This window comes from Nicotiana tabacum, chromosome 10, assembly GCF_000715075.1.
Source record: "Nicotiana tabacum cultivar K326 chromosome 10, ASM71507v2, whole genome shotgun sequence".
Lineage (NCBI taxonomy): Eukaryota > Viridiplantae > Streptophyta > Magnoliopsida > Solanales > Solanaceae > Nicotiana > Nicotiana tabacum.
In genome coordinates this window covers 70,452,270-70,471,140 of record NC_134089.1, presented here as the reverse complement: position 1 = coordinate 70,471,140, position 18,871 = coordinate 70,452,270, and the positions used below count along the sequence as shown (strand labels likewise).

Sequence of the window (18,871 nt, the reverse complement as noted above, 5' to 3'; positions counted from 1 at the left end):
AATCATTCGATCAATGATCTAGAGTTAGCTACATTATAAACGCACTTAAGATTTCGGAGTATTATCCATGCAGCATATATGTTGGCAATCATACAACCATAGAAGACTCCAGTATAATTAAAGAAAGAGTTGAGCCCAGGTCATATATCGAATTGTTAAAGGATTATATCATGGATATTCCATAACACCCATGAAAGGCTAAACATAATAACTAATATCATGAACCGTAGATCAGGAGATAGCTTAAGCCTACATAAAGGCTGATCAGAGGGAATAGGGAATTAAAGAGTTACATCAACTAAGAAAATTAGGAGTCTGATTATTGGACCCAGAAAAATTATAGACATCATGATTGAGAACATTGCAGAATCACTCTTAATATCAAAGGTACAAGAGATATAGTACAATAGCCATATTTTACAAGGGCTCTATGATTATGCCTATGAGAAGCATATCAGCCTCATAAGAAGTCAGTATGAAGCTCCCACTGGATTGTGTATGCACGAGATGTGCAAGTATCATAAAAGAACTCCAACTTATGGACGTGAATCACACCTAGGTGGAAAGAGATCATGAAAGAGATAGAAGATACGATGCAATATTTTAAGGTAAGTAAGGTAAAAGTGAACAACATACGAGATAATCAAAGGAAAAAGATCATGAATAGTCCATACTTCAGATAAAAGGCTAGAATCGCGGGGATTCAGTATCTAGGAATAATAGCGGCATCGTCAGTAGCATATCTTCCAGCCTATGGTCTATGTATCGAAAAGTCTGACTAAGAGAGTAAGAAGAGTTAGAGACGATGTGATGTCTCGCTTGATATTCCAAAATGACATAAGAAAATCTATAATGCAAACAAGTTGAAAGGTTACAAGTAATATAAATAGAAAAGTGTAGGTCGCAAGCTATTATATGGTGAAGCGACAAGGTTCTAGAAGACATGAGTAAGGATAAGAATGGGCGAATGAGAAGGTAATGAAAATGGATAAGTCCTCAAGATTAAGCCCATGAAAACGAGAAGAGCAGATGGTTTCTCTAAGTTATACAAAGCTAACTATAGCCTGAATGAACTCAAAGGAGTCTAAGACTAATAGCATTTAGAAGAGATGGAATACTACCCTAGTAATAGAATGATGATGTAATTGTGATAGATAAAGGATGATGTTTGGGCCTTCAATTGAGTAATGATCTGACGAATAAAAGAAAAAGGGATCTCATCAATTGGACAAGATTAAAATACCCATGCAAGGTGAATCACATTGGGATATTGTGAGATATAGTTATGAAAGCATGGTATCTCCCTAGGAGGATCAGTCAATTCATTTAAGATGTTCCCTGATGAAACGTGAACCCTAGCGGCAGTGTTACATAAAAGGTTAAGTTATTAGGGGTAGATTATGGATCAATATTGAGGTGAATCAACAATGGATGGATAAAAGTTATAAAGTATGAGATGAGATTAGGCCGTCATTCTTAAGATGAACAGTAATGTGGAAGCATTAAAGTACATAGATTTATACATATTGGATAAGCAATAAAAGTAACCTGGAATTTGGTAGCAGACCTCAGTGACGAGAAATAGAGGTAAGAGTTATGGTATAGTATGACCTACTTAGATGCAGTAAAGTCATACGGATGGATAACCGGGTCTATGAAATAAGATATTGCAATATTCGTAAGTTTGACAAAATACAGAGCGAAGAACTTTAGTAATGGCTAAAAATCAGAGGAAAAAGGAAAAAAGAGATGCATAAGCTCACTTACAAGGTCAGAGTCGTACATGCTGCATGATAGAAGGTAGCAACAGTTACAATACTGGAAGGATTCCGACCATAAGTCATGGTGTAAGAAAGAGGCCTAAAGGGGGGAATGCCCTGGCCTTTAGATTTATTCACAAAACAGTTGCTTAGATGGCAAGAAGAGTAATAAAGTATTCGAATGACATAGGGTATGAAAATGATAAGTACACCGGTCAACATTAGAGGACGAATGTTCCAAAGGGGGGAATGATGTTACACCCCGTATTTTCGTACGTAAAAGTACGCCATAAGTAAATTGATGAAAGCTTGGAAATGAGATTATTTTAAGATTATAAGCATTTTATGCTATTTCAAACAAGTAATGAGTAAATTCGTGAAGATAAGAAGGTAAGCAAATTAAAAGAAATCAATTTTGTCAAAGTTTGACATTTTGGGATAAAATACGGCCCGAGCTAAAATACCCAGTATTTGCAAACTAGTACCATACAAGGCACCATATGACCATGATAATAAGGTGTATAAGGTGTATTAAAAATGAGTAGTATTTAAAAAATTTGAGATAATTCTTAATTATGTGGTAATTGGTTAATTACCGGATAACAGAATATTACCGAATTAACTAATAAGTTTGGGATAAGATTAGGACTCCACCCCCACATGAAAGCTTTTGCCATAACATATTGTGACTCTTACATTTTTTAGATAGGTGGCATGAATACATGCATGAATCCAAAATGAATCTTTGAGAAAGAAGGGACAATGGCAGTACATAAAACCAAGGAAATATAAGAGTTATATCTCTTTCCTTCCATTCACTTTATGGAATATATACATATAACACTCACACATTCTTTTGGTGTGAAGAAGGAACAAAAAGATGTTTAGATTCCCTTAGTTAAGGATAAATCTTTGGAAATTCATGCAAATTTGTTTTATCAAGTTTGAATGATTCATCTACGACCTTCTCGAGCTCTTATGAGCAATTAAGGTATGTTAAGGCTATCCCTTCTTTCTTTTAGGCATGATCCAGATGATACAAAAGAAATGAGCAAATGCACAACTTTCATAAATGACTCTACTCATAGAAGTATTAGAAGTGCCTATGTTCTTGAATTCCCATATGTCTTATTATTCCATCGTCTGTTCATGGGTCTCAGAAAATACTTAAATTTATTTATGATATTAATCAAAGGTATAATGGTCTTATGACACTCCGAAACACTTTATTGATACTTTTTATGCATTGCATTCATTTACATTGACCTATGACCAGATGACATTATATATGCGTATATATGTATATTATATGTATATGGGATATGTGAAAAAAGTTACGTTGTTATATATGCACCACCACCTGATCAGCTGGTATACGTGGATAATTTGCCCACAATGACCGAGATGATATGATAGGATGCCCTCAAAGGCTTGATGATGTTATGAATGCATATACCTATGCATGGCATGGCATTTATACGCACGTGCATGACATTATAAAAATAAAATGATTCACAGAGCTATGCAAACGTACATGTCGAGTTTTTTACTCCATGTTTCTCTCGTGTCTATTATTTACTGATTTTCATTCCTTACATACTCGGTACATTATTTGTACTGACGTCCCTTTTGCTTGGGGATGCTACGTTTCATGCCCACAAGTCCCAATAGACCGGTCGAGAGACCTTCAAAGAGGCTATCAGCTCAGCGAAAGATGTTGGTGCGCTCCATTTGCTTCAGAGTTGCTTATTTGGTTAGTATGATTTAGACGTGTTTTGTTTGGTATGAGGGGACTCTGTCCCGAACTTCATGAAAATTATGTATTTTTAGAGGCTTGTAGATAGATGTCATGTATGTAAAAGATTGTAGCCTTGTCGGTATATGTTCGGTGTACGAGTGATTATTTTGGTCTTATAGGCCCGTATGTCTTATGTATAAGTTGGTATCACATGTTGTATTCTACTTATCTCACGGCAACCTTCCGACTCAGTTATCTATGATAGTATGACATGAAAAGATACGTTATGTTGGTACTCGAATGAGTAAGGTACAGAGTGCCCGTCGCGGGGGTCGTGACATAAAATATCCCGAATTGTTAGCAAATGTAATCGTAGTTCCCTGGAAGGGGAATAAACTTAGAATGTGCGTGGACAACAAAAACTTAAACATGCATGCCCTAAAGACTTTTTTATTTGCCGAATATCGATCGCATGATCTATGCCATGACCAGCCATAAGATCCTCAGCTTTATCGATGCCTACTCCGGGTACAACCAAATATAAATGAGCCCGGAGGATCAGCAAAAGACTTCATTTATTACTAAGTATGGTACTTATTGCTATAATATAATGCCGTTTGGATTAAAAAATAATGGTACTACTTACCAACGCTTAGTAAACTGAATGTTCGAAGAACAAATAGGTAAATCAATGGAGGTTTATATTGATGAAATGCTAGTTAAGTCCCTGCACGCTGAGGACCATTTAACACATTTACAGGAAACCTTCAACATATTGAGAAAATACAACATGAAGCTCAACCCCAGGAAATGTGCATTCGGGGTCGGTTCGAGCAAGTTCGTCGACTTTATAGTGTCAAATCGTGGAATCGAGATCAACCCTAATAAAATCAAGGCAATCGAAGACATCACGGTCGTGGACATTGTTAAGGCAGTACAAAGATTAACAGGGCGGATAGACGCTTTAGGCCGGTTCATCTCGAGGTCTTCAGATCGAAGTCACAGGTTCTTCTCACTGCTAAAAAAGAAGAACGATTTCACTTGGACCACGGAATGCCAACAGGCATTGGAAGAATTAAAGCGTTATCTTTTGAGCACACCATTGCTTCACACTCCGAAAGCGGACGAACAACTCTACTTATATTTGGGAGTATAGGAAGTTGCGGTAAGTGGTGTCCTAGTTCGAGAAGAGCAAGGTACGCAATTTCCTATTTACTACGTTAGCCGAACTCTAGGAGAAGCCGAGACCCGGTACCCATACTTAGAAAAATTAGCGCTTTCTCTAATAAGCGCCTTTAGGAAATTGAAATCAAAATTTAAATGTCACCCAATTTGTGTTGTAACCACTTACCTTCTTTGCAACATCTTGCACAAGCCCGAACTTTTAGGGATGACTAGCCAAATGTACTGTCGAAATAAGTGGGTATGATATTGAGTATCAACCCCAAACGACCATCAAGTCTCAAATCTTGGCAGACTTCGCGTTAGCCCTCGTAGCCGAGGTCGAAAAGGAACTTTTGTTAAAAATGGGTACGTCTTCGGGGATGTGGACCCTTTTCACAGATGGAGCTTCAAAGGTGAGGGGTCTGGTTTAGGCATCGTTTTGAGGCTACCCACAAGCAATACAATTAGACAATCTATCAAAACCCCTAAGTTGACTAACAATGAGGCCGAGTATGAGCTATGATTGTAGGTCTCGAGCTGGATAAAAGTTTGGGAGCAGAGGTCATTGAGGCCAAGTGTGATTCCCTACTCGTAGTTAACCAAGTCAACAAGACCTTCGAGGCTCGAGAAGATTGAATGTAGAGATACTTTGACAAACTGCAGGTAATCCTACACCGATTTAAAGAATGGACCCTAGAGCATGTACCTCGAGAGTAGAACAGTAAGGTCGACACCCTTGCAAATTTGGGGTCATCAATCGAAGACGACGAAATTAACTCGGGGAATGTCGTACAACTTTCAAAGACGGTAATCGAATAAGGCCATGTCGAAATAAACTCCACAAGCCTAACTTGGGATTTGATGAACAAATATATCGGTTATCTAAAGAATGGGAAGCTTCCGTCAGACCCTAAGGAATCGAGGACTCTGCAAACAAAAGCTGCACGATTCACATTAGACGAAGATGGAACATTGTAAATAAGGATGTTCGATGGGTTGTTGGCAATATGTTTGGGTCCGGGAGACACCAACTATGTCCTACGATAAATTCACGAGAGTACTTGCGGAAACCATTTCGGTGTTGAATCACTAGTTCACAAAGTCATCAGAGCAGGGTAATATTGGGACAATATGGAAAAAGATACTAAGGAGTTTGTTCGAAAATGCAACAAATGCCAAAGACATGCACCAATGATCCACCAGCCCGGGGAGCAAATTCATTTAGTCCTATCCCCATGGCCGTTTATGAAATGGGGAATGGATATCGTCGGTCCTCTGCCATCAGCCCCATGTAAAGCTATATTTATTTTATTTATGACTGACTATTTCTCTAAGTGGGTTGAAGCACATGCTTTCGAGAAAGACAGAGAAAAAGAAGTTATAGAATTCATCTGGGATCACATCAAATGCCGATTCGGGATACCTGCCGAGATAGTATGCGACAATGGAAAATAATTTATCCGCAGCAAAATAACAAAGTTCCTCGAGAATCACAAAATAAAGAGGATATTATCGACACCATATCATCCTAGTGCGAACAGACAGGCTGAATCAACAAACAAGACCATCATTTAGAATCTAAAGAAAAGATTGAACGGCGCCAAGAGAAAATGGAGAGAAGTTTTTCTCGAAGTCCTTTGGGCTTATCGAACAACGTCAAAATCTAGTACGGGGGCAACATCGTTCTCCTTAGGATATGGCGCCGAAGCCTTGATCCCGGTCGAGGTCGGGGAACCCAGCGTCAGGTTTCGATACTGTTACATCCCGTGGGTTTAACAATATTGACATCATTATATACATTTGATATGGTATTTTGAGTGAAATATTTTTGTAAAATAATTTTAAAAAAATATGATTTTATGTAGTTATTAATATTACTACTTTTAATTATACACAAAATATGAGAAAGTTTATGAGATTTTCTTTATTATAAAGATAAAAATTATTTTTTGTCACAAGAAAAGAAGGTTATCTTTTTACCATTTAATAATTAAGCGTACGAGAATTTTTACTTTTTATATGAGATTAGGAAAATTAAAGTTGAAAAAATATATGTATTTTTACATGGATGTTTTAAGGAAATAATAGTGTATGTATTAATTTTATATGATATCACATGACCATGATAGTAAGTTATATAAAGTGTGCTAAAACCGAGTAATTGTTTAAATAATTTGAGACAATTCTTAATTATACGAGTAATTAATTAATGAAAGATTAACTAGTTAATTAAGAATTGGTGGGTGAATAATTAAGGCTTTTGGATAAAGCCAAAGACGTGGCAGCAACTGAAAGCCAAGTTAGTGACTCCTTACTTGTATTGTTACGTGGCATTTTAAGAATTATTTGATGGCTAAAGTAAGCCTTATTAAGTGAGCAATGTTTGTCGTTCTTGTCCTAGTTTAAAATAAACATACATTCTTAGTTCATTGTACCTACATGGAAACCTTTTTTCTTTCTTTTTATACCATTTCTAATTTCTCCACTTTATCCAATAGATATTTTCTAAAATTAAGAATTTTGGTCGTTCAAGTTGGATCTGGTATTTGTAGTTCTCTTTGATCACTCATCACTTACTCATTAACGTCTCATAAGCAACAAAGATCTTCAACAATTAAAAGCAACATGAAATTTTGTATTTTTAAGGGTGTTCGGTGCAATCTTTCTCAAGAGAATCGACTCAGGTATGTTAAGGCTAATTCTTCCTTCTTTTGGCATTATCCAAGTAACGATACGTAAACGTAATGTTATTTCATAAGTGATTCTACTCTTAGCAGTTAAGGATGTCTATGTTATTCATTCCCGTAAAGTAATATTCAAGCATGTCTAAGTATGTATCTAGTTTCTTATTGAGGTATTTGATAAAGATGTTAATATTTATAATATAGTAATTTATTTTTCCTTTTGCAAAACATGTTTCTCTATACAATACATACTTGCAGTTGTATATTGAAATATTACTTGTGTCAGTAAAAGCTTAATCTTGTCTTGGTAGATTACCGTTTCAGTCGAAAAAAAAAACTCGCATACAAACTGTTGCTTGTGCGTTTTTTCTTCCTTATCAGCATGCTTTAATTTTAAGAGTTAAGTGTCCAGATTGCCTTTAGCATCACAGATGCTATTCCTTCTTCAGGCAACAATATTTATTCCTTTAAGGAACCACTGAAACCTTTTGTTCTGGAGCAGTTTAGCTATAAGGAAAGCCTTAGCTGATTTTTAACCTTGATTAAATTAAGGGCACATATCTTGTGTCATGCATGAAGAAAAAAATGGAGATAGAAAATATTGATTATCATTAAATGGTTGCGAACAGTGGGTAGTTACATATTTACCACTGTGCTACAGCCGGTTGGGCAGTCATACATATTCATTTACCACTGTGCTACGGCCGGTTGGGCAGTCATGCATCTTCATTACCATCGTGATACGGCCGGTTGGGTAGACATGCATTTACCACCGGGCTACGGCCGGTTGGGCAGACATGCATTTACCACCGGGCTATGGCCGGTCGGGCAGTGACCACCGGTTGGGCAGTCATACATTTACCACCGTGTGAAGGCCGGTCGGGCAATTACCACTGATCAGTTGGGCAGTCATGCATCATACGATATGGATAATAGTCTCAAAGAGAAGCATTGTATATATATATGAGTATAATAAGTATGCATATACGGTGGCACTTTAGAGATTCATGGCACTTTAGAGATTCATGTTGATTCATAATATGGCTTTAATCAATGTTGGTTTATTGTTATGTTTCAGTTCTGCCTTACATACTCAGTACATTATTCGTACTGACATCTTTTTGTTGGGGACGCTCTATTCATGCCTGCAGGTATAGATAATCAGATTGACGAGCCCTCATAGTAGATGAGATTGACATTCAGCGAAGGATCGGTAAAACTCCACCTCATTTGGAGTGCAGCCGAGTCTATGAGTCATTGTGTTAGAGTTTTACTACAGACTTATGGGTAGGGCGGTACCCTGTCCCATTTGATGTCAAATAATCTTAAAGGTTAGTAACAAGGCCTAGAAACTGTGCAAGAATGGATGGGCTTAATTAGATGTGAAGAACTTTGAAGAATCGCATAAAGACTTGTAAAACTTAGAAAGATTTTAAAGATTAGTGCAAGATAAATTCAAAGTAAAGTTTAAAGAAGTGAGAAGAAGACCTATTCAAGGATTCACGGTGATGTTTCAAAGGCACTAGTAGCCGACCATCAACTGACGCTTATTAATGATCTTGGGAACTGTACCGACGCGACGCTTTAGTCGCTTCTATCGGTTACGTCACAAGGGTGACATCATAACTGGTCGAAGTATAAAATCGAAGGCTCAGTTCGTTTCTTCTCATTACACTCTAAGAAACGAGGGAACTATCTGTATACGGTTAGAATAGGGCTTGCCCGATTTTGCCATTTAATCGAGATCAGGTTAGAGCACGAAGATAAAGTATCAAGCTCGAGAATCGAGGTACTCGTCGAGATCGAGGCCAATAACGATTGAAACCATATATGACCGACTTTGAATGAAGCACAATAACGGAAAGGAGAGATATCTGTAACCGGTCGAAGATCTAGGCTCCTGGAACAGATCAAATCAAGGGTGGTCGTTTGGGCTAATCATGGGATTTACTTCTGTAATTAGAGTTATATCATAATTAGGATTCCTCTACTATATAATGAGGAGTCCCCATCATTTGTAGTCACCTTACATTCACGAATATCAAAGCAATATAACATTTCCTAGCTTACATTTTTGTTCATCAACTTGTTATATCCTTTACTATCCTGGCATTAATCTGTTCGAGGGCATACAAGCTCGAGAGGTTAATTACGTTGCATAGCCGGTTTGCTTTATTTTATTGTCAATTCCCATTATTTATCTTTATATTTATCCATTGGTATTAGGTGAAATCACATATTCTTAAAATCACATTATAAGTTTAATTGTTATCCAATTTTTAGGGTAAACAAACACGATGTCTAAGTATGGGATACTCAATATATGTCATAGGCAAGCGACTCATGGTGGGGCATGAGTTAAACAGAAATTAAGTACATGAAAGTAAATCAAATAAATAATTTAATTTATCCCCACATACAAAGTGAAAAGAATAAAAAAAATACATGAGAATTAAATCAAGGAGACAGTTAACTTATTAAAGCATGGAAGAAGAATAAGTTACTTAGAACATGTTTAGGAATTTTACATCCAGTCAAGTCTCATTTACCTTATAACCTCAGTGCGTAATCTCAAAGTCTCACAATGATAATATGTGGTATAATAATAAAGTACACAGTCTTTCCGTCTCTGTTTCAATGTTATGAACAGAAGTGGTGATGGAATAATAGGGAGGCCATCCATGACGACTACCATTCCCGAATAGTTAGGAAGGATCCAAGAATGCTGTCATACCACTTCCGCGCGAGTGCGGAACCAAAATATTGTTAATTTTTACTAAAAATACTCAAATAAGTATAAAAAAAAAAGTTATCAAAGTATATATAACGCTATACAGTAACGTTAACTGTACCGTTACTGTATAGCGCCACTATTAGTGGCGTTATACTGACAAATTTACATAGCGCCATTAATAGTGGCGTTATATGTCTTATACCCTGACCCCACCAATAATGTCTGGGTTCAATAATTTAAATGTGTATAAAGCCACTTTTTGTGGCGCTATATACAAAAAAAAAAAATTTACCCGGCTAGCCATTTTCTATATAAACATCGTAGAATCGCCCCAACTTCATTCAATTTTTTTTAACTCTTGTTGGTTTCTATTGTTGTTAAATTCTCCAGCATTTTTTCATTATGTCTGAAGAACGTAGAATAAGAGTATCATTATATTGGGGGGGGTGAGGTTGTGATGGAGAATAACTCTGTGGGCTACAGTTTACCTGCTAAGTGTAATGTTAAATTGCCACTTTCAATTGAGTACGAAACATTGATATCGTTGTTATGCAAAAAAATGAGTGTGAGAAAACGTTCAGTGATACTCAAAGTAACCGGAAGATATCCGTATTCCGTTACGCCGCAAGGGGTTGCTTTTTACTCAGAGTTTAACATCGACGATGATGACACTTTGAGTGATTTCTTGAGGACTCCGGATGAATGCCGGGAATTTCTTGTAATCACAATGTTGGAGATATACGTGAAGGTCGAAGACGTTCCAAAAAATGAGGTTGTGCGTAGTAGAGATAACCCCCAGTCATCGGGTGGTTATTCTGGATCAGTTTTTGCCGGACATGTTCCAGATGAAAGAATTTTTCTTGATTTAAATTTATCACCGTCGGCGAATGAGCAGCGAGAAAATAATTTATACCCTGCTTTCCATAATTCACAAGAAGAGTGGTAAACTTCAATTTTCATTTGTGTTAATATGTATATTTTTGCGTATTGAATAAATTTTAACGCTCATTTATTTAATAGGGGGTACCGGCCGGATATGAATTTTACAAGTGACCCATCCGGTAGTCATCACCTAACTGAAAACGTCCATCATGGAATGTCATCACATTACAACTTGTAAGTGAAAAGCTACAGCCATATATAAAGCATTTATTAATTTAGCAGCTTATATTTTTGTTGAAATGTGCAGTGAAAACGAGCAAGTTGAACTACCCGTACTCACTCAATTGCCCGAAACGACGTATTACATCAGGATCTGGCAGATGAACAGAGTGAGGAAGAGAACAGCGATTACGATAACAATGCCGATGAATCGGGAGACGAGACACCATTTGCTCGTGAGGATGGTGATGAAGAGGACGAGGAGGAAGGACCGGATTTGAAGAGAGCCCCCCATAGACGAAAAGTGAACGAGTCTGAAGTGTCGTTTCATTCAAGGGAGATTCCTTATATTGATAACTTTCTAGCCGTGCCGGATGTGGAAGCTCTCACACGGGATTTTGATGAAATCCGGACAGCAATGTGGGATGAGTCTAGACTAACGGTGCTTGCAAAGGGGATGCTTTTTCCTAATAAAGCACGCGTAAGCAGGGCTTGTAAAATGCACAATATTAAAGAGTGTCGTGAGATTCAGGTATCGGAGTCAAGTCCGACGGTATACAAGGCTATTTGCCGCAGGTAGTTTTGGCCATGTAATTGGATGTTGCGTGCGTCGAAGAAGAAAACAGGTATGTGGAAAGTGGGTAAATACATTCCCACCCACACATGCGAAATGGACACTTTCAACGGGAATCACTTCAACTTGGATATTGACTTGATATCTCTTGTACTTATTCCGCACATCGAAGCGTCCATAAGGTATAAAATCAAAGAGTGCATTACAGCAGTCTACCAGGAATATGGCCACACAATTACTAAAAGAAAGGCATATCTTGGGCGCAAAAGAGCGTTTGAAATAGTCTATGGTAACTGGGATAAGTCATTTGCAGATCTGCCTAGCTACATGGCTGCACTGCAGCACTTTAACCCCGGAACAGTTATTGAATGGAAGCTTGAGCGGAGTCTGGGTAAACCAGAATATATATTCAATTACGTGTTTTAGGCGTTTAAGCCAGCAATTGATGGTTTTCCGTATTGCCGGCCCGTAATATCCATAGACGGAACTCATGTCTATGGAAAGTACGATATCAAGCTATTGATAGCCGTGGCTGTGGATGCAAATGGACAGATATTTCCTCTAGCCTTTGCTATTTGTGCAAATGAAAGCACAGAGACGTGGACAATGTTTTTGAACCACTTGAAAGAGCACGTTGTCAAACATCGTTCAGGTATTTGTCTAATATCTGATCGGCACGGGGGTATATTAAGTTCTGTGGAGAACCTTCCTGCCTGGCAAGAACCTTATGCATACCACCGTTACTGTGTGAGGCACTTTAAGGCCAATTTCAAGAAGGCACATCCCAAAAAAGATCTACATGATTTGATGTGGATGGCAGCAACAGACCACCAACAACATAAATTCCGGAGGCATATGGATTCTATCAGGCAAGAAGACGATGCAGCATATCGTTGGTTAATGCGACATGATCCTGAAAAGTGGACGTTGCATGCAGATGGTGGCAGACGCTGGGGAATTCTTACTACAAACGTGTCAGAATCCTTCAACAGGTTATTAAAGTCGGCAAGAGGATTGCCCGTCACAGCCATGGTGCGTATGTCGTTCAAGCAGATGGCGGAGAGGTTTGTACAATGGTCTGCAGCTGCAACGGAATTGATGGAAAGGGGTGTTGAATTTATGCCAGTGCCTATGAAGAGATTAGAGAAATACAGACGGCGAGCACATTGGCATTCCTTTTTGCAATATGATAACGAACGAGGTATTTTTGAAGTTCGCACCGCTATCCATAATAATCGGGGTAATAATGTACATACTGTAAATGAATCCACAAGGTTATGCTCATGTGGGAAATGGTCAATCTACCACATGCCTTGTTCACATGCCATCAAGTGTTTTCAACGTGTTGGTTATGCGGAGACCAACTATATTGATCAACAATATAGTGTTTCCAAATACGTAAACACATATAGTGGTCAGCTGCAACCAGTGGGTTCTGAGCATTACTGGCCCCCAGAACCATTTAAAATGGTGTGTAACAAGTCCTATTTGCGTAAAAGACAGGTGCAGAAGAGAACGCGTATACGGAACCAAATGGATGTTAGTGATATCGTATATGCACGCAAATGTGGTATATGCTCGCAAACAGGCCACGACCGTAGAAAATGTCCTTTGGGTGGCAACAATAATCAAGCTCAGGGCGGGTGTTCTTCTATTGTACCTAACTACCCATGAGTTCATGTTGTAATAATTAGTTGTTATGTATACGATTTAAGTATTTATGAAATAATATTTTCTTGTTTGTTAATTATGATTTGTACTTTCCCTTTTTACCTATTTAAATAATAATTTAATATAATTATCGGTATATTTATTATGTGTGTTGTCTTGTCGCTATCACGATATTTAATACACAAATTATACATATGGCGCTATGTGTGTCTTGTCTTGTCGAACTGAAAAAGCTGAAAACATCATGATATGGCGCCATTAGATATGTGTGACCGGCTGACATAAAGTCGTCTCGTCAACATCATGATATGGCGCCATTAGATATGTGTGACCGGCTGACATAAAGTCGTCTCGTCAACATCATGATATAGCGCCATTAGATATGGCGCTATCTAATATAACGCCATTAGATATGGCGTTATATGTGTATTGTTTAGCCTATAAATAATGGGGTCATTGTAGTTATTTTGTGTGCTAAAAATTTCCCCCAAGAAATATTTCATTAAAAGTAAGTAAGGTTTTTATTATAAGCAAATAGTTCACAAATGGCTCAACCTGGTCGTCCACCAATTTGCTTATGTGGAAAACCATGCATGATGGATTGTGGGTGGGAAGGTGCTAACGTTGGACGCCGGTATTGGTGCTGTATGAACAAGTTGTACAAGCAACCCGACGAACCTACTTGTGAATTTGATGAATGGGCTGAGGAACCATGTTATCAGGAAAGCTACAGGGATAGATTACAGGAATTTCATAATATGTTGTTATACCAGCATAGAATACAAAAGGAGGCAGATAGAATTATTACAGATATGAGGGAGAAACTAAAGGAGGTGGAAGATAAAAAATGGAGAGCTGAATGGAATTGTGAAGCACACAAGGAACGCAACAAAAAATATAAACGGGAACTTGCGGAGGTGAAGGCGAGAGTGAAAGAGTTAGAAGAAGAAAAAGAACAAATGGAAGAACGATTTAAGTGGTTGGAGCGAAGACTAAATGACAACTGAGGATGGAGCATTTACGTGTATGTGTTTAGTGTCATTTTCATATGTCATGTCTTTTTATTATGTTGGCCTGTTATGTTTGTGTTTGTGTTGTACTAATGTTTTCCTTGTTTTTTGTACTTAATTTTATTTTAATTTAAGTGGAAGTTAAGTTTAAGTTGTTGTGTTACTATACCAAAAACTATAAAACGAAATTTGAACTAAAAAAAAGTAACTGTCATATTCGACTAAATATTGTTGTTAATGTACAAAAAAATATTATTTACACCAAAAAAACAAAAATATGGAAGACCGAATCAATGTGTCCCGCATCCGGTGTGTCTCAAAGTAGCCGTTGGCCTGAGGCGCATCCCCTGCCGCCCGGGTACGCTATCAGGATCATCATCATCAAGTCGTCTCCTTATGGCCGGATGCGGCACAGAATGACATGTATCGGTGGTGCTGTCAGGTCCAGTAGAAGGCTACATAATAATATCAAACTTAGTATAGAAAACTACATAACAATTCACAAAAATTTATATTGTCTTACCATAATCGTGTCTGGATCCTGAATGTAGTCATCTGTCGCAGCATCGCATGAAGCCTAAAAAAGTAAATTAATAAAGTGAAAACAAAATAAATAAGTTATAGTAAAAACAGTAATAAAATTAATACTAATTGTCGCACCTCCTTTTTCCCGCGCCCGCGGGGCGCGTGGGGAGTTTTCTCCAATTAAAGGACAGTCGAAACGGGATTTGTTTATTTGTTTCAGAGTCGCCACCTGGGAATTTTGAGGCGTCCCAAGTCACCAATTATAATCCCTGAATCGAGGAGAATATGACTGTTTATTTTTCTACGAACCAAAAATCCTGAGTAAGGAATTCTGTTAATCCGGAAGAAGGTGTTAGGCATTTCCGAATTCCGTGGTTCTAGCACGGTCGCTTAACTGTTTTTATTATTGGCTTAATCATCTTGATTTTATTAAATATATTGATGTTATCTGATTTTGCTACCGCTTATACTTATCGTGATTAAGGACCCTTCTTCGAATCGAATTACGCATACGTATATTCGTGTTACAAATTTAAAAATGCGGAATTGTGTCACGCGTACGTGTACACAATATATTTTTTGATAATATATTTATTAAGCACATTTTTTCGAAATTGTGTTGAATCAAGAGAATATTTTTTTTTTCTTAAATGGTGAACCATACATATTGGGTTTTTATGAAATTGATTTAATGCTTTTAGAAAAATCCTTTTACTAAATATTTGTTCGAAATTGCGCGTACGCATAATCCGAATTTTTGCTTCTAAAATATAATCAGGGTACGCGAACGTATCCCTAATTGCGCAAAAATATTTGCAATGATATTAAAGAATCTTTTAAAAAAAATGTTTGTTATATCACGAAAAATCTTGTTTTAAGATATTCTTTAAACTTTGGAAAGTAAACCACAATTTATTAAATATTGACCATTGACTATAATTTCCGAATATAAATCATATTCATTCCAATTATTCAAAGTCAAAGGACAGAATAAAAATATGATTAATACTAACTTTAAAACAAATGTGACATATATATATGCCAAAGAATAAATTGCATTTGAAACCAAAAATAAATGATTCATAAAGGAAGGAAATATTTTCCGGGAATTTTCATGATTATTTAATGCAAATTCTATTTTTTATTACCATTGATTTAAGAAGTTGCCATTTGTGTATATACAAATCAACTTATTCTCACATGCTCGTTTTAATCTTAATAGACCTAATTATTTGGTCACTTTATTTTAGGAAAGTAGATAAGCATCAAATTTATAGAAAAGGCGTTATTATGCAAGTTAATTCAACAAAGTTACCTTACATATAACCTAACTATTTGGCGTAAATATTCATAACGTTTTAACATCATGATGAGCTATACCAACTTACTTTACTCATATGATTATACCTGTCATCATACCATATAATAACTTATACCAACCTAAACAAAAAATCATATTTGTTACAAAATATTCTACTAATGTAACTTCTTAATCATTACATTCAACTAATGGTATTATGGGATGTAATCAATGGCCCATTTTTATGCCTCACTCCCTGTTTTGACAATTCACGTATATCTATACCAATGAGATTTCGGAATAGCTAACATTATTACAAAACTTTATATGAATTTCAAAATAAGACAATTTAACTCATAGCTATCAAATTGAATTCACTATTAGTTAACTAACATAAAAATAAAATTAGAACTAATGAACTTGGACAATTGGAAAATAACATTTCAATTCAAGCTTCATTGACGGGTCATGCTGAAATCTCTTTCCGACTTAAAATTTAAAAGACATATACCTGAAAATGGAGGTAGAAGAAGTAAGTTTCAGCAGTTACAGCAGTAACAAATTCAGTAGAATATACTGATAACACAGTAAATCTGATCAAGAATAGGATTCGAAGAGCCCAGATTCACAGTAAGATACTTTGAAAGACACTTCAGATTTTAACTGAACAGTGGAATCACATAAAGTTGAACAAATTCAACAAAAGAACAACATTTCAGATTTCAGTTTTTTTTTCAGTTTCAAATTCAGTTTGTTTCTGATTTCTGTTTTTCTGTTGTTGTATATCTGTGTGTGTGTGTGAATGCTCTTTTGTTCCTTTTCTGTTTCTTTTTCCTCTTTTAAAACTCTCTCTTTCTCACTCAAAAATTCTCTCTTTTTTCTCACTCAAAAAATTCTGCCCTTTCAACTGTCTGTCCAGCTCCTGTATTTATACAGGGCTGGTCCTAGGCAATTTAAGTGCTTCTTGGACCCCCTTCTTCTTTTTTAAAAAAACGGAAAATCCCATTATGTAAAACCTTTTCCCTGATTTTCAGCAGCCCATTATCCCTTGTTCCCCATTAGTATTATTAACTAATAGCAACTAACATTACATTATAATATACTAGTACTAACACCCTGTTTTTACTGTTTCATTCCCATAAGTGCCCCTGAAATCCTAATGTTATTACTGAAAAATCAGAACCTTCAGCAAAACATATTCTAAAATCTGTACAGACTCAGTTATCTTTCTGATTTACAGCTAAATCAATCCTATTAACCTCCTAAACACAATTGTATTTGACCAACTTTTGTAAACTGGAATTCAAACTGGACATTACAACACTGAATTCAGAACTAACATCATAACAGCATATTTCTGAAATTATCAAAATCATTCAGACTGGACTTAACATTAAACCAAAATCAAACACACACAGGATTATTGTCAATGCTGACAATGCCCTGAAACTTTTAATGTTCAGACAATAACATATACAACATACATTTGAATTCACTGATTCACAGACAATCATGATTTAATTGACGAGTATTAATCAATTGACTATTTACAACATTTGTCAATAACTAGTCTAAAATAGAAGCAGACTGTTTTAGTCAACATTTTCAGAAATGAAAAAATTCGTAATATAACTAATCGACGAACTTAATCGAGTCGATTACACATATTGTAAATAACCGCACCCAGCAGAAACAATTTACATTCGGATCAAATAGACAGAAATGACAGAATTGATGAAAAAATTAACAAGCTATTAATACGGACAACAATACACGTAGAATACACAAAAATAAATAGAAAAATACCTCTGAACTTTAATTAAATTCTGACTCGAACTCAACTTGGACTTTGGATTTTTTTTGTTTGAAATCAAACTGACCTTAGTCGAAGTATTTTCCACTGAAAATACTTCGACTAAGGTCGATTAAACCTCAATCTTCATCATAATCTGAACCGAATCCGGAAGTTTGGTATTTTTTAGGTTTCTTAAAAACTCGATTTGGGATTTAACCATTTCTGGTCAGATTCGAGAAGAACCAAAGATATTCTAGGCACGAGGGAGGACAGGAGGGTAACTGGTGTGAGTTTGAAACAGATCTGGGTAACTTTTTGTTTGGTCCGAATCTTCAAAAGAAGATTCGAGAAGTTCCGAACGGATTCGAACCTAACAACCAACAGATCCATACTTAGGATGACTAGGGGAAGCCATGGTGTTAATTTGGGGCTGATTGGTTTAGATCAAGTTTTCAGGCCAACCTTCGATTTAAGATTCGAAGAGTTGTGGCCTGATTCGAAGGAAACTAAGGTTGGATTAGTGTAGGGGAGGTTCAGGAGGTCCTAGGGTGTTAAGTTGGTGACCGGCGGCGTTGATGCCGCCGGGTTTCAGGCGAAGGGGAATAGGGGCGGCTAGGGTTAGGGGTCTGTTTGGAACGATGATGAACAGGAGCGGAGAGGGGGGTGTTCAGTTAGGGGCTGGGTAAGGTTTGGGATTTATATAGGGGTAGGGTGGATTAGTATCGTCCGTTGGATCAATTAGAATGGAGGGCTAGGATCTATTCACTTAACCAAACGATGTCGTTTGGTTTAAGTTGGGGGACGGGTTGAACCGG

The 18,871-nt window shown here is 36.8% G+C and overlaps 1 long non-coding RNA gene across 1 annotated transcript; it reads left to right on the top strand.

Annotated features, from left to right (window-relative positions):
• The first annotated feature begins 7,076 nt into the window (after positions 1-7,076).
• Positions 7,077-9,427, top strand: LOC142164872 (uncharacterized). The gene is made up of 2 exons (XR_012695947.1): positions 7,077-7,346; positions 8,498-9,427. It is a non-coding gene; the product is annotated as an uncharacterized LOC142164872 (long non-coding RNA).
• The last annotated feature ends 9,444 nt before the right edge of the window (positions 9,428-18,871 follow it).